Source organism: Triticum urartu, chromosome 7 (assembly GCF_003073215.2).
Source record: "Triticum urartu cultivar G1812 chromosome 7, Tu2.1, whole genome shotgun sequence".
Lineage (NCBI taxonomy): Eukaryota > Viridiplantae > Streptophyta > Magnoliopsida > Poales > Poaceae > Triticum > Triticum urartu.
In genome coordinates, this window is record NC_053028.1 from 162,777,443 (window position 1) to 162,784,555 (window position 7,113).

The window sequence follows — 7,113 nt, forward strand, 5'->3', positions numbered from 1 at the left end:
AATAGCTAGAGAAGCTTCTTGATCAAAAACATAACCCTTAGGAATAACAAGTGATTCTTCATCATCACTTTCATCAGTATTATCAGATTCAATATTTTCAATTTCTCTAACCCTAGCAAGTTGTTCATCAAGAAATTTAGCAAGTGGCACAGTAGTATCAAGCATAGAGGTAGTTTCATCATAAGTATCATGCATAGTAGAAGTAGCATCATCAATAACATGCGACATATCACAACGAATAGCAGAAGCAGGTATAGGTGTCGCAAGCTTACTCAAAACAGAAGGTGAATCAAGTGCAGAGCTAGATGGCAGTTCCTTACCTCCCCTCGTAGTTGAGGGATAAATCTTGGTTCTTGGATCTTTCAAGTTCTTCATAATGATAAGCAGATATAAATCCCAAGTGACTCAAAGAATAGAGCTATGCTTCCAGGAAACGGTGCCAGAAAATGGTCTTGATAACCCACAAGTATAGGGGGTCGCAACAGTTTTCGAGGGTAGAGTATTCAACCCAAATTTATTGATTCGACACAAGGGGAGCCAAAGAATATTCTCAAGTATTAGCAGCTGAGTTGTCAATTCAACCACACCTGGAAACTTAATATCTGCAGCAAAGTGTTTAGTAGCAAAGTAATATGATAGTAGTGGTAACGGTAGCAAAAGGTAACAGTAGTAAAAGTAGTGTTTTTGGTATTTTGTAGTGATGATAGCAATAGCAACAGAAAAGTAAATAAGCGAAGAACAATATATGGAAAGCTCGTAGGCAATGGATCGGTGATGGAGAATTATGCCGGATGTGGTTCATCATGTAACAGTCATAACCTAGGGTGACACAGAACTAGCTCCAGTTCATTGATATAATGTAGGCATGTATTCTGAATATAGTCATACATGCTTATGGAAAAGAACTTGCATGACATCTTTTGTCCTACCCTCCCGTGGCAGCGGGGTCCTTACAGAAACTAAGGGATATTAAGGCCTCTTTTTAATAGAGAACCGGAACAAAGCATTAACACATAGTGAATACATGAACTCCTCAAACTACGGTCATCATCGGTAAGTATCCCGATTATTGTCAGCTCAGGGTTAAAGGATCATAACACATAATAGGTGACTATAGACTTGCAAGATAGGATCAAGAACACTCATATATTTATGAAAACATAATAGGTTTAGATCTGAAATCATGGCACTCGGGCCCTAGTGACAAGCATTAAGCATAGCAAAGTCATAGCAACATCAATCTAAGAACATAGTGGATACTAGGGATCAAACCCTAACAAAACTAACTCGGTTACATGATAGATCCCATCCAACCCATCACCGTCTAGCAAGCCTACGATGGAATTACTCACGCACGGCGGTGAGCATCATGAAATTGGTGATGGAGGATGGTTGATGATGATGATGGCGACGGATTCCCCTCTTAGGAGCCCCGAACGGACTCCAGATCAGCCCTCCCGAGAGGTTTTAGGGCTTGGCGGCGGCTCCGTATTGTAAAACGCGATGAATTCTTCTCTCTGATTTTTTTCTCCCTGAAACACAATATATGGAGTTGGAGTCGGAGAGGCACCAGGGGGCCCACGAGGTAGGGGGGCGCACCCCCCACCCTCGTGGAAGGTGGTGGGCCCCCTGGCCTTCATCTTTTGCAGGTATTTTTTATATTTTCCAAAAAGTTGCTCCGTGAAGTTTCAGGTCATTCCGAGAACGTTTGTTTCTGCACATAAATAACACCATGGTAATTCTACTGAAAACAGCGTCAGTCCGGGTTAGTTCCATTCAAATCATGCAAGTTAGAGTCCAAAACAAGGGCAAAAGTGTTTGGAAAAGTAGATACGACGGAGATGTATCATGCATCAAATCTACCCGGTCGCGTATGTCTTCATTCAGCCCCTCAAAGAAACGTGTCATGGTTGCATCATCAGACTCATGCACATTAGTTCTGATCATCAAAACTTGCATTTATTGGTAATACTCATCCACCGCCATGGTTCCTTGAACAAGACGGTGAAGCTTTGTGTGTTGCTCCTTCTGAAAATAAGCTGGCACAAAGCGAGCTCGCATTGTACGCTTCATTTCACGCCATGACTCTGGTCGTGCGTCATTGCAGTTGAGCTGATCCCACCAAATTAATGCATAACCTGAAAATTCAAGAGAAGCAAAACGAATCTTCCGCTCCTCGGAGTAACGGTGATTATCAAAAATCTGCTCCACACGCATCTCCCACTCAAGATACTCCTCGGGACCGGCCTGGCCTGTGAATGAAGGTATAGTAATTTTTATTCTACCAATACCTCCGTCCTCGTCCTCATTGCGGCGCTGTCTTGGTCCATCACCACGGGGACGGGCATCATGTGGTGGTCGGTGAGGCAAGTCGCCACGAGCATCAGACCCATCCTCAGACTTGACATCATTGTCATTGTTGGCAACGTTCGCATCACGGACGTGTAGAGGTGCTCGCTGCTACAGGACATGTTGTGCCCTTGCTGGAGCAGCCGTGGCGGTTGCCCTTGCCTCTAGGCGATGGAGGGCTGCCTGCATGGCATGGAACCAGTTGGTCATCGTCTCGTCGAGGGCCTTCATGCGGTTGTCGAAGTGCTGGTATGTAGCCTTGAACATAGCACGGACACCTGGGTCTAGATCGGGACCATATTGCGGCGGCCCGTCATCCTCTCGCACCTCATCCTCGTCACGCTTGCTTGTGGTTGACATCACGCGCAATGATAATCCTGGCGCTCTCTGATACCAACTGATATGGCTCAAATATCTTTGAGATGATTTTATGTAGTGGCCCTGATCTTTCACTCGCACAAATAGGTAGAAGAAATAGTTTTAGGAAGAAGTAGAAGTGTAGGTGCAAAAGAACCAATATAGCTAGACTAGATGGATGGATGGATTGTAGAGATCGGAAAGTAGTAGAAGATGCGTACGTGGTAGTTGTAGTACTAGGATAGATGGAGGGATTAAGCTAATGGCAATTAGCAGCGACGATGGCGATAGAGTAATTAGCGATAATAAGAACTAGCAGAAGTAGATGGAGAAGAACGGGAAGCTAGCTAGATCGACCCTTGTAGATCAAGAATCAAACGACACTTGCGCCTTGGTGATTGAAGCTGCCGAAACACATGCAATTATCAAACCCTAGACAGGGCCGCAGAAGTACAGATACGCATCCATTAGATGAGTTTTCTTCCTGAACTAAAACCTAACCTAGACAACGCTGCGCCCCTTGCTTATATAGGTGGTGCGTAACACCTGGGCCAAGCCCGACCTAGACTAGGACATGACGAGGACTCCTCATCAATTACAAGTTGTACACAGAAAGAAACTAAAAAAACACAAAAACCAATTAAACTAGAAAATCAATAAAAAAGGACACACCTCCTTCTCTGCCATGGCATTCTTGTAGGCTTGATTCATCCAGGACCCACGTATGTATATTGGCCTTCGTACAAATATTGGCAAGGTGTTCTGAACATAGTCTTCACTTTCTCCCGAGGCACGATCCGAGGAGCAACTTCAGTAGCATATGGAACAGGCATCACACCTAAGATTCCTCTTTGTTTTGTAGCACACATTATCTTCTTATGACGCAGAGCGGGAACCACTACTTTTGCATCTTATTTTCATATCCAGACTCTCGCTTAGAAAATACTTTACTTGGCGATAATGGTGAAACAAGAGTACCTGGGGTGACCACATCATAGAAGGTGTACCCAACAGTTTCCTTTGGGTATCCTATGAAGACACATTTCTTCGATTTAGGTTCGAGCTTATCAAGTTGAAGCTTTTTCACATAAGCATCGCATCCCCAAACTTTAAGAAACGACAACTTGGGTTTCTTGCCAAACCACAGTTCATATGGTGTCGTCTCAACGGATTTCGATGGTGCCCTATTTAACGTGAATGCAACCGTCTCTAAAGCATAACCCCAAAACGATAGCAGTAAATCAGTAAGAGACATCATAGATCGCACCATATCTAATAAAGTGCGGTTATGATGTTCGGACACACCATTATGCTGTGGTGTTCCATTAGTGCGGAGAACGGAGTCTTATTCATCTTACCCATGAGGCATGGTTCATAAGCATCAAGTGATTCCAAAAGCCCATCAGCATGGAGTTTCTTCATGCGCTTTATACCAATATGACCTAAACGGCAGTGCCACAAATAAGTTACACTATCATTATTAAACTTACATATTTTGGCTTCAATACTATGAATATGTGTCTCACTACTATCGAGATTCAATAAAAATAGACCACTCATCAAGGGTGCATGACCATAAAAGATATTACTCATATAAATAGAACAACCATTATTCTCTGATTTAAATGAATAACCATCTCGCATCAAACAAGATCCAGATATAATGTTCATGCTTAACGCTGGCACCAAATAACAATTATTCTGGTCTAAAACTAATCTCGAAGGTAGATGTAGAGGTAGCATGCCGACCGCGATCACATCGACTTTGGAACCATTTCCCACGCCCATCATCGCCTCGTCCTTAGCCAATCTCCGCTTAATCTGTAGCCCCTGTTTTGAGTTGCAAATATGAGCAATAGAACTAGTATCAAATACCCAGGCGCTACTGTGAGCATTAGTAAGGTACACATCAATAACATGTATATCAAATATACCTTTCACTTTGCCATCCTTCTTATCCGCCAAATACTTGGGGCAGTTCCGCTTCCAGTGACCAGTCCCTTTGCAGTAGAAGCACTCAGTCTCAGGCTTAGGTCCAGACTTGGGCTTCTTCACTTGAGCAGCAACTTGCTTGCCGTTCTTCTTGAAGTTCCCCTTCTTCCCTTTGCCCTTTTTCTTGAAACTAGTGGTCTTGTTGACCATCAACACTTGATGCTCCTTCTTGATTTCTACCTCCGCAGCCTTTAGCATTGCGAAGAGCTCGGGGATTGTTTTATCCATTCCTTGCATATTTTAGTTCATCACGAACCTTTTGTAGCTTGGTGGCAGTGATTTAAGAACTCTGTCAATGACACTATCAACTGGAAGATTAACTCCCAGCTGAGTCAAGTGATTGTGGTACCGAGACATTCTGAGTATATGTTCACTGACAGAACTATTCTCCTCCATCTTGCAACTGTAGAACTTATTGGAGACTTCATATCTCTCAATCTAGGCATTTGCTTGAAATATTAACTTCAACTCCTGGAACATCGCATATGCTCCATGACGTTCAAAACGTCATTGAAGTCCCGGTTCTAAGCCGTAAAGCATGGCACACTGAACTATCGATTAGTCATCAGCTTTACTCTGCCAGCGTTCTTAACATCATCATCAACATCTTAAGCAGGCCTAGCACCTAGCGGTGCTTCCAGGACGTAATTCTTCTGTGCAGCGATAAGGATAATTCTTAAGTTACGGACCCAATCCGTGTAGTTGCTACCAACATCTTTCAACTTAGCTTTCTCTAGGAACACATTAAAATTCAATGGAACAACAGCACGGGCCATTTATCTACAACAACATAGACATGCAAAATACAATCAGGTACTAAGTTCATGATAAATTAAAGTTCAATTAATCATATTACTTAAGAACTCCCACTTAGATAGACATCCCTCTAATCATCTAAGTGATCACGTGATCCATATCAACTAAACCATGTCCGATCATCACGTGAGATGGAGTAGTTTTCAATGGTGAACATCACTATGTTGATCATATCTACTATATGATTCACGCACGACCTTTCGGTCTCAGTGTTCCGAGGCCATATCTGCATATGCTAGGCCCGTCAAGTTTAACCTAAGTATTCTGTTTGTGCAAAACTGGCTTGCACCCGTTGTATGTGAACATAGAGCTTATCACACCCGATCGTCACGTGGTGTCTCGGCACGATGAACTATAGCAACGGTGCATACTTAGGGAGAACACTCATACCTTGAAATTTAGTGAGAGATCATCTTATAATGCTACCGCTGTACTAAGCAAAATAAGATGCATAAAGGATAAACATCACATGCAATCAAAATAAGTGATATGATATGGCCATCATCATCTTGTGCCTTTGATCTCCATCTCCAAAGCACCGTCATGATCACCATCGTCACCGGCTTGACACCTTGATCTCCATCGTAGCATCGTTGTCGTCTCGCCAACTATTGCTTCTACGATTATCGCTACCGCTTAGTGATAAAGTAAAGCAATTACATGGTGATTGCATTTCATACAATAAAGTGACAACCATATGGCTCCTGCCAGTTGCCGATAACTTTGTTACAAAACATGATCATCTCATACAACAATTTATATAATCACGTCTTGACCATATCACATCACAACATGCCCTACAAAAACAAGTTAGACATCCTCTACTTTGTTGTTGCAAGTTTTACGTGGCTGCTACGGGCTTAGCAAGAACTGTTCTTACCTACGCATCAAAAACCACAACGATTTTTCATCAAGTGTGTTGTTTTAACCTTCAACAAGGACCGGGCGGAGTCACACTCGATTCAACTAAATCTGGAAAAACATAAACCCACTAGCCACCTGTGTGCGAAGCACGTCGGTAGAACCAGTCTCATGAATGCGGTCATGTAATGTCGGTCTGGACCGCTTCATCCAACAATACCGCCGAATCAAAGTATGACATGCTTGTAAGCAGTATGACTATTATCGCCTACAACTCTTTGTGTTCTACTCGTGCATATAACATCTACGCATAGACCTGGCTCGGATGCCACTGTTGGGGAACATAGTATTTCAAAAAAATTCCTACGATCACGCAAGATCTATCTAGGAGAAGCATAGCAACTAGCGGGGAGAGTGTGTCCACGTACCCTCGTAGACCGAAAGCGGAAGCGTTTAGTAACGCGTTTGATGTAGTCGAACGTCTTCATGATCCAACCGATCAAGTACCAAATGCACGGCACCTTCGCGATTTGCACACGTTCAGCTCGGTGACATCCCTCGAACTCTAGATCTAGCTGAGGCCGAGGGAGAGTTCCGTCAGCATGACGGTGTGGTGACGGTGATGATGAAGTTACCAACGCAGGGCTTCGTCTAAGCACTACGACAATATGACCGAGGTGGAAATCTATGGAGGGGGCACCGCACACGGCTAAGAAATTAACTTGTGTGTCTATGGGG